This window comes from Arachis stenosperma, chromosome 2 (genome assembly GCF_014773155.1).
Source record: "Arachis stenosperma cultivar V10309 chromosome 2, arast.V10309.gnm1.PFL2, whole genome shotgun sequence".
NCBI classification, from domain to species: Eukaryota; Viridiplantae; Streptophyta; class Magnoliopsida; order Fabales; family Fabaceae; genus Arachis; species Arachis stenosperma.
Window position 1 is genome coordinate 74,713,467 of NC_080378.1, and position 10,370 is coordinate 74,723,836.

Below are 10,370 nucleotides of genomic sequence, written 5' to 3' on the forward strand. Positions count from 1 at the left end.
TTTATAATTTCTATATGCTCCAAAGATAAGATTTTGTTGATAGTGTACACAGGAGGCAGCTGAGATGGAATAGTGGGAAGGTGAAGTGGTATAGATGGAAAGTATGTAGAAATCACTTCATCACCTGGCGAGAAATTTTCTGTAGGAATTTTCTTATTTCTCCATCTCCTTGGAACTTTCTTCTTTGTATCTCTTGATACTTGCTTGTTCTCTATAGCTCCTTTCCTTAAGGGATCCTTGTTGTTTCCTTTACATGAATCTGGTGGTTCTGGTTCCCTTTGGATTACCTTTGAATGATGTTCTTCTTGAATATGTGACTTCCCATCCAATGTGGTTTCCAATTGTGTTGTTTGTGCCTCACTGCTTACTTCTTGCATCAGTGCTTCATTGTGCTATTCTCTTAATTCTTTGTTTTCTTGACTAGATTCTTATGAGAGTTTGAAAACATTGAAAGTGAGCTACTCATCATGTATTCTCAGCACTAGCTCTCCTCGCTCTACATCTATGAGTGCTCTGGTTGTGGCTAGGAATGGCCTTCCCAGAATTATGGGATAGATAGGATTCTCATCCATTTCCAGAACAACAAAATCTGTGGGAAGATAGTAGCTCCCAACCTTAACCAGCACATTTTCAACCACTCCTATTGCTTGTTTTTGAGTTTTGTCAGCCAACCTGATAATTACATCAGCAGGAGTTAGTTCATTGATTTGGAGCTTCTTCATGAGGGAGAGAGGCATTAAGTTGATGCTTGCTCCCAAGTCACAAAACCCTTTGTCAATCATTGTTCCTCCTATGGCACAAGGAATGTGGAAACTCCCTGGATCCTCCTTCTTTGTGGGTGGCCCTGGTTGAATGAGAGCACTGCAATCCCTGTTCATTTTTATTATTTGTCCACCCTTCAATGGACTTTTTCTGGCTAGTAGCTCCTTTATATACTTGATGTAGAAAGGCATTTGCTGGAGGTCTTTGATGAATGGTATATTTACATCAAGAGATGCAAACATATCAAGGAACCTTGAGTACATTCTCCCTGCTACACCACCTTTAAGCCTGTGGGAAAAAGGTGCATATGGGTTCAACACCTCCTTCTTCTTTAGCTCTTCCTTGGATGTAAGTTGAGTTGTATAGCTTCCTTCTTCCTAGCTTTCTTTTTGGTTATTTTGGAGGTGTTCTACTCCATTCATACTCCCTTCATTACTTGTGGTTATCATTTTGCATTCTTCCCATCTCACCTTCTTTGTTTCTCCTCTTGGATTCTTCTCTGTATCACTAGGGAATCCATCAGTGGGTTTGGGAAATTGTTGAGATAGATACCCTACTTGGGACTCCAATCTCTTGATGTTTTCTCCTTGGTTCTTGATATTGGCTCGCACTTCTTCCTTAAACACTTTGTTGTCTTGGACTTCTCTGCATAAGTTTTCAAGTAGAGCCTCAATCTTTGAGAGCCTATCATCTGTTGATGATGGTGAGTTGAGATTAGGTGGTTGAGAAGGTGGGTTAGATGGATGTTGGTAATATCTTTGTGAGGTGTTTTGATGAGTGGCATTGTTGTTGGGGTTGAGGTTGTGGCGTCTCTGATCTTGCCCTTGGTCTTGTTGGTTTCTCCATCCAAAGTTGGGGTGATTTCTCCATCCAGAGTTGTGAGTTTTGGAGTATGGATCATGGACTTGTCTAGGTGAGTTTCCAACATAGTTGGCTTGCTTCCAATCACCTTCTTCTCGTATGTTTACTCCTTCTTGAGCTGATGATGAGGTGATGGCTGCTGCAACTTGGTTCTCCTCCACCTTCTTGGTGAGATCTGCTAGCTGCTTGGTGATCATCTTGTTTTGAGCTAACATTGCATCCATGTGGTTCAGCTCCATTACTCCTCTGGTGTGGCTTCTTTCAGAGGCATAGAAGTAGTCATTTTCAGCAACTGTTTCAATGACATCTATGACTTCTTCAATGGTTTTCTTCTTGTTTAAAGAGCCTCCTGATGAATGATCCACAGCCTTCTTTGACTCATAGGAAAGACCTTCATAGAAGATGTGAAGTTAAACCCACTCATTAAACATCTCTGGTGGGCATCTCCTTGTCAGGTCTTTGAATCTCTCCCATGCTTCATAAAGTGTCTCACCATCTTGTTGTCTAAAAGTTTGCACCTCAGTTCTTAGCCTATTGATCCTTTGAGGAGGGTAAAATCTTGCTAAAAACTTGTTCACCACTTCTTCCCAATTAGTTAAGCTCTCCTTTGGGAAGGATTCAAGCCATTTGGATGCCTTGTCCCTGAGTGAAAAAGGGAACAAGAGCAACCTATAGACATCTGGGTGGACTCCATTGGACTTCACTGTGTCACAAATCCTCAGGAAGGTGGTCAAATGTTGATTAAGATCTTCTTGAGCACCCCCTCCAAATGAGCAATTATTCTGCACAAGAGTGATGAGCTGGGGTTTTAGCTCGAAATTGTTGGCATGTATGGTGGGCTTCTGAATGCTGCTTCCACAGTTTCCAAGATTAGGATTGATATAGGATCCTAAGACTCTCCTTTCTTGCCCAGCCCGGTATGCATGGCCTTCTCTGACATGATTATGAGCTTCTTCTTCATGATTGTTCTCCAAATTCTCTTCCATGTTGGGCTCAAAATATTCTTCCTCTCCTTCCTCAGCACCAATAATCCTTTTTCCTCTTGCTTCCCTTCTTAGTCTCCAAAGGGTTCTTTCAGGTTCTGAATCAAAGGATGTTGAAGCTCCTTCTCTTCTCCCTGTCATACAACTAACAGATTGCACAACAGAAAATAAAATGAAGAAACTATTCTTGTTAGAGTAATTGTTAGTGTGAGTGATGCAATTTATCAAACAGTTAGTGGGTTAGTGAGCAGAATTGTAATCAAAGAAAGAAAGAACAAAAAATAAAAGAGGGTGCAGGGGGTGAGGAAGAAATTAAAATAAAATAAAAGAAATTAACTGAATAAACTAAACAAAAAGAAAAATGCTCAATCTAATGATCTTCAAACTTAATCATTATTGATTCAAAATCAATCCCCGGAAACGGCGCCATAAACTTGATGCATAAAAACTTGTCTCTCAATAAATTTCCGTTCGGCAAGTATACCGAATTGTCGTCAAGTAAAACTCACAATAGAGTGAGGTCGAATCCCACAAGGATTGATTGGTCAAGCAATAGTTGAGCCAAACAGAATTTAGATTGAGATGCAGAAATTTAAATGACTGGAAAGTAAATAACAGAAATTAAAGTGCAGAATCTTAAATGGGGATTTGGGGTAATAAGCATGAAATTAAATGGCATAAAGTAAAGAGAATGGGTAAGATCAGAAATGGGAAAATCATTGGGTTTAGGAGATGTTGCATTCTCCGGATCAAGTTCATTCTCATCTCTTCCTCAATCAATGCATTAATTGATATCCTTGGCAATCTTAAGTGATTGGATCCCAATTCCTTGGTAATCCAATCTCTCTAAGCTTGAACAATTGCCCAATTCCTTGATTTAATTGCTCATGGGAAGAGATGAAGTGTGGTCACTAATTATACCACATGTATTTCCAAATCAAAGTGTTGGGAGGATTACATGTCACTATATCCGCTCAAACCCCAATTTGGTCCAACATGAGAAAGCATTTCTAGCATGATCTCCTCATCCCTTTTCCAAGGCTCAAAGGAGATCCAATTATGGAGAGTTTCTTTTCCAAGATAACTAACCAATTGAATTAAGATCGAAAGCTTTCTAGTAAGATCAAGAGAAAAGAAAGAAGAAGAAGAATGAAAACTATAATTGATCCATCAAATTACAACAGAGCTCCCTAACCCAATGAAAGGGGTTTAGTTGTTCATAGCTCTAGAAATGAAAAATAGCAGAAAAGAAGAATCCATGCTAAAAGTGCAGAAAAGTAAATCTATAGAGAGTAGTTCCCAAAAGTGCCAAGCTTCTCTATAGTTCAAAACTACTCCTATATATACTACTCCTCTTGATCTTCTAGTGAGTTCTTCAAGTCTTGGATGTGGGCTTTGGATCTTGAGTTGAAGCAGTTCTCATCTTTAGTGGGCCCACCTTGCAGAGAAAGATGAATTAGGCTTTGGGTATTTTAGTCAGATTTAACGTTGATTTCCATTGTGGGTTCGAGAACGTTAGTGGCATTCACTTTTTCCACTAACGTTCCAACCTTATATATCCACGTTAAATCCAACGTTAGTGGTCTTAACGTGACCACTAACATTGCTTTCTCAAAACTTGGCTAACGTTATTGGGACTCACTTTTCCCAATAACGCTAGCTTATACCCCTTCGCAAACGTTAATGGGAATCACTTTTTCCATTAACGTTGCTTAGTGCCCCTATGTTCCTATGTTAGAGTCCACGTTAGCATAGCTAACGTGACTCTTAACGTAGGTGTGATCCACCTTCGAGAGCGTTAGTGACACTCACCTTTGTCACTAACGCTCCAAATGCCACATTCTCTACGTTAAAACTCACGTTAACTAAGTTAACGTGGCTCTTAACGTAGTAGTGAAGCCACCTTCCAACGTTAGTGACAAAAGTGAGTGTCACTAACGTTGGTTCCTTGATCTCAACTCCACGTTAACTTTCACGTTAATACTCTTAACGTGAAAGTTAACATAGGCAATGCTAAATGGTCCAACGTTAGTGACAAAAGTGAGTGTCACTAACGTTGGCTTTTGTTTCCTCTCCCACGTTAGAGTTCACGTTAACTAAGTTAACGTGACTCTTAACGTGGATCATTGGCAAGTTCTCCATGGTGCACGAAATTGTAATCATCAATGGCGCCATCAACATGGTACGCTCAATTGCAATCTCAACTCATTATCACAACTTCGCACAACTAACCAGCAAGTGCACTGGGTCGTCCAAGTAATAAACCTTACGCGAGTAAGGGTCGATCCCACGGAGATTGTTGGTATGAAGCAAGCTATGGTCATCTTGTAAATCTCAGTCAGGCGGATTCAAATAGTTATGGAGGAATAATGATTAAAAGATAATAAAGATAGAGATACTTATGTAATTCCTTGGTGAGAATTTCAGATAAGCGTATGGAGATGCTTTGTCCCTTCTGTCTCTCTGCTTTCCTACTGTCTTCATCCAATCCTTCTTACTCCTTTCCATGGCAAGCTGTATGTTGGGCATCACCGTTGTCAATGGCTACAGTCCCTTCCCCTCAGTAAAAATGTTCAACGCGCTCTATCACAGCACGGCTATTCAGCTGTCGGTTCTCGATCATGTCGGAATAGAATCCAGTGATTCTTTTGCGTCTGTCACTAACGCCCCACAATCGCGAGTTTGAAGCTCGTCACAGTCATTCAATCCTTGAATCCTACTCAGAATACCACAGACAAGGTTTAGACCTTCCGGATTCTCTTGAATGCCGCCATCAATTCTAGCTATACCACGAAGATTCTGATTAAGGAATCCAAGAGATAAACATTCAAGCCTTGTTTGCTTGTAGAACGGAAGTGGTTGTCAGGCACGCGTTCATAAGTGAGAATGATGATGAGCGTCACATAATCATCACATTCATCATGTTCTTGGGTGCGAATGAATATCTTAGAACAAGAATAAGCTGAATTGAATAGAAGAATAATAGTAATTGCATTAATACTCGAGGTACAGCAGAGCTCCATACCTTAATCTATGGTGTGTAGAAACTCCACCGTTGAAAATACATAAGAAAAAGGTCTAGGCATGGCCGAATGGCCAGCCTCCCAAAGAGGGTTCAATCATAAAAACACGATCAAAAGCCCCTAATACAATAGCAAAAGGTCCTATTTGTAGAGAACTAGTAGCTTAGGGTTTACAAAGATGAGTAAATGACATAAAAATCCACTTCCGGGCCAACTTGGTGTGTGCTTGGGCTGAGAATTGAAGCTTTCATGTGTAGAGACTTTTCTTGGAGTTAAACGCCAGCTTTTGTGCCAGTTTGGGCGTTTAACTCCCATTCTTGTGCCAATTTCGGCGTTAAACGCCAAAATTCTTGAGCTGACGTGGAACACCTGTCTGGGCCATCAAATCTCGGGCAAAGTGTGGACTATTATACATTGCTGGAAAGCCCAGGATGTCTAATTTCCAACGCAATTGAGAGCACACCAATTGGGCTTCTGTAGCTCCAGAAAATCCACTTCAAGTGCAGGGAGGTCAGAATCCAACAACATTTGCAGTCCTTTTCAGCCTCTGAATCAGATTTTTGCTCAGGTCCCTCAATTTCAGCCAGAAAATACCTGAAATCACAGAAAAACACACAAACTCATAGTAAAGTCCAGAAAAGTCAATTTTAACTAAAAACTAATAAAAATATAATAAAAACTAACTAAAACATACTAAAAACATACTAAAAATAATGCCAAAAAGCGTATAAATTATCCGCTCATCACAACACCAAACTTAAATTGTTGCTTGTCTCCAACAACTGAAAATAAATAAGATAAAAAGAAGAGAATATGCAATGAATTCCAAAAACATCTATGAAGATCAGCATTAATTAGATGAGCGGGGCTTTTAGCTTTTTGCCTCTGAACAGTTTTGGCATCTCACTCTATCCTTTGAAATTCAGAATGATTGGCTTCTATAGGAACTCAGAATCCAGATAGTGTTATTGATTCTCCTAGTTAAGTATGATGATTCTTGAACACAGCTACTTTATGAGTCTTGGCCGTGGCCCAAAGCACTCTGTTTTCCAGTATTACTACCGGATACATCCATGCCACAGACATATAACTGGGTGAACCTTTTCAGATTGTGACTCAGCTTTGCTAGAGTCCCCAATTAGAGGTGTCTAGAGTTCTTAAGCACACTCTTTTTGCTTCGGATCACGACTTTAACCGCTCAGTCTCAAGTTTTCACTTGACACCTTCACGCCACAAGCACATGGTTAGGGACAGCTTGGTTTAGCCGCTTAGGCCAGGATTTTATTCCTGTGGGCCCTCCTATCCACTGATGCTCAAAGCCTTGGATCCTTTTTATTCTACCCTTGCCTTTTGGTTTAAAGGGCTATTGGCTTTTTCTGCTTGCTTTTTTTTTCTTTTTCCCTTTTTTTCGTTTTTTTTTTGAATTCACTGCTTTTTCTTGCTTCAAGAATCATTTTTATGATTTTTTAGATCTTCAGTAACATGTCTCCTTTTTTCATCATTCTTTCAAGAGCCAACATTCATGAACAACAAATTCAAAAGACATATGCACGGTTCAAGCATACATTCAGAAGTCAAAGTATTGCCACCACATCAAAATAATTAATCTGTTATAAAATTCAAAATTCATGCAATTCTTCTCTTTTTCAATTAAGAACATTTTTCATTTAAGAAAAGTGATGGATTCATAGGACATTCATAACTTTAGGGCATAGACACTAAGACACTAATGATCATAAGACACAAACATAAATACAACATAAAGCATAATTTTCGAAAAAAATAGAAAAATAAAGAACAAGGAGATTAAAGAACGGGTCCACCTTAGTGATGGCGGCTTGTTCTTCCTCTTGAAGATCTTATGGAGTGCTTGAGCTCCTCAATGTCTCTTCCTTGCCTTTGTTGCTCCTCTCTTATGATTCTTTGATCTTCTCTAATTTCATGGAAGAGGATGGAATGTTCTTGGTACTCCACCTTTAGTTGTCCCATGTTGGAACTCAATTCTCCTAGGGAGGTGTTGATTTGCTCCCAATAGTTTTATGGAGGAAAGTGCATCCCTTGAGGCATCTCAGGGATTTCATGATGAGGAATTTCCTCATGTCCATGAGTGGGATCTCTTGTTTGCTTTGAGCTCCTTCCACATAGATATCCATGAGGACTTGGTCCAACCTTTGATTAAAGTTGACCTTTTTTGAGTTTGAAAAGGGACCTCAGGGATCACCTCCTTCTTGGCCACAACTTCATAGAAGTGGTCTTGATGCACCCTTGAAATGAATCTCTCCATCTCCCATGACTCGGAGGTGGAAGCTTTTGCCTTCTCTTTCCTCTTTCTAGAGGTTTTTCCGGCCTTATATGCCATAAATGGTTATGGAAAAACAAAAAGCAATGCTTTTACCACACCAAACTTAGAAGGTTTGCTCGTCCTCGAGCAAAAGAAGAAAGAAGAGAGTAGAAGAAGAAGAAATAAAGAAGATAGAGGGGGCTTTGTGGTTCGGTCAAGGGGGAGAAGTAGTGTTTAGGTTGTGTGAAAATGAGGGGGTGAAGATGGGTTTATATAGGGGTGGAGAGAGGGGTAGGGTTCGGTAATGAATGGGTGGGTTTGGGAGGGAAAGTGGTTTGAATTTGAATGGTGAGGTAGGTGGGGTTTTATGAAGGGTGGATGTGAGTGGTGAAGAGGATGGTAGGATTTGATAGGTGAGGGGTTTTTGGGGAAGAGGTGTTGAGGTGATTGGTGAATGGGTGAAGAAGAGAGAGAGTGGTGGCGTAGGTGGGGATCCTGTGGGGTCCACAGATCCTGAGGTGTCAAGGATAATTCATCCCTGCACCAAGTGGCGAGCAAGAATGCTCTTTCTGCCAATTTATCCTGGCGTTAAACGCCGGGCTGGTGCCCATTTCTGGCGTTTAACGCCAGCTTCGTGCCCATTCCTGGCGTTAAACGCCAGTCTGGTGCCCCTTTCTGGCGTTAAACGCCCAGAATGGTGCCAGACTGGGCGTTAAACGCCCATTTGCTGTCTTTACTGGCGTTTAAACGCCAGCAAGTTTTTCTCCAGGGTGTGCTGTTTTTCTTTCTGTTTTTCATTCTATTTTTGCTTTTTCAATTGATTTTGTGACTTCACATGATCATCAACCTACAGAAAACATAAAATAACAATGGAAAATAGATAAATATAACATTGGGTTGCCTCCCAACAAGCGCTTCTTTAATGTCAGTAGCTTGATAGTGGGCTCTCATGGAGCCTCACAGATGTTCAGAGCAATGTTGGAACCTCCCAACACCAAACCTAGAGTTTGAATGTGGGGGTTCAACACCAAACTTAGAAGTTGGTTGTGGCCTCCCAACACCAAACTTAGAGTTTGACTGTGGGGGCTCTGTTTGACTCTGTTTTGAGAGAAGCTCTTCATGCTTCCTCTCCATGGTTACAGAGGGATATTCTTGAGCCTTAAACACAAAGGATTCTTCATTCACTTGAATGATCAATTCTCCTCTGTCAACATCAATCACAACCTTTGATGTGGCTAGGAAGGGTCTGCCAAGGATGATGGATTCATCCATGCACTTCCCAGTCTCTAGGACTATGAAATCAGCAGGGATGTAATGGTCTTCAACCTTTACCAGAACATCCTCTACAAGTCCATAAGCTTGTTTTCTTGAATTGTCTGCCATCTCTAGTGAGATTCTTGTAGCTTGCACCTCAAAGATCCCTAGCTTCTCCATTACAGAGAGAGGCATGAGGTTTATGCTTGACCTTAGGTCACACAGAGCCTTCTCAAAGGTCATGGTGCCTATGGTACAAGGTATTGAGAACTTTCCAGGGTCCTGTCTCTTTTGAGGTAACCTCTGCCTAGTCAAGTCATCTAGTTCTTTGGTGAGCAAAGGGGGTTCATCCTCCCAAGTCTCATTACCAAATAACTTGTCATTTAGCTTCATGATTGCTGCAAGGTACTTAGCAACTTGCTCTTCAGTGACATCTTCGTCCTCTTCACAGGAAGAATACTCATCAGAGCTCATGAATGGCAGAAGTAAATCCAATGGAATCTCTATGGTCTCAGTGTGAGCCTCAGAGTCCCATGGTTCCTCATTAGGGAACTCATTGGAGGCTAGTAGACGTCCATTGAGGTCTTCCTCAGTGGCGCTCACTGCCTCTTCCTCCTCTCAAATTCGGCCATATTGATGGCCTTACACTCTCCTTTTGGATTCTCTTCTGTATTGCTTGGAAGAGTACTAGGAGGGAGTTCAGTAACTTTCTTACTCAGCTGACCCACTTGTGCCTCCAAGTTTCTAATGGAGGACCTTGGTTGCTAAGTCAGAGTGGCTCTGCTTAGAATTCTCTGTCTGTTGCTGAGAAGATAATGGAAAAGGCTTGCCATTGCTAAACCTATTTCTTCCACCATTATTATTGTTGAAACCTTGTTGAGGTCTCTGTTGATCCTTCCATGAGAGATTTGGATGATTTCTCCATGAAGGATTATAGGTGTTTCCATAGGGTTCTCCCATATAATTCACCTCTTCCATTGATGGGTTCTCAGGATCATAAGCTTCTTCTTCAGATGAAGCGTCTTTAGTACTGCCTGGTGCAGCTTGCATTCCAGACAGACTTTGAGAAATCATATTGACTTGCTGATGAGCGGATAATTTATACGCTTTTTGGCATTGTTTTTAGGAAGTTTTTAGTAAGTTCAAGCTACTTTTAGGGATGTTTTCATCAGTTTTTATGTTAAATTCACATTTCTGGACTTTACT

At 40.8% G+C, this 10,370-nt stretch overlaps 1 non-coding gene across 1 annotated transcript; it reads left to right on the forward strand.

The window, feature by feature from the left end:
- Window positions 1–2,048: 2,048 nt before the first annotated feature.
- LOC130964062 (small nucleolar RNA R71) lies at window positions 2,049–2,156 on the forward strand. The gene has a single exon (XR_009080173.1). It is a non-coding gene; the product is annotated as a small nucleolar RNA R71 (small nucleolar RNA).
- The last annotated feature ends 8,214 nt before the right edge of the window (window positions 2,157–10,370 follow it).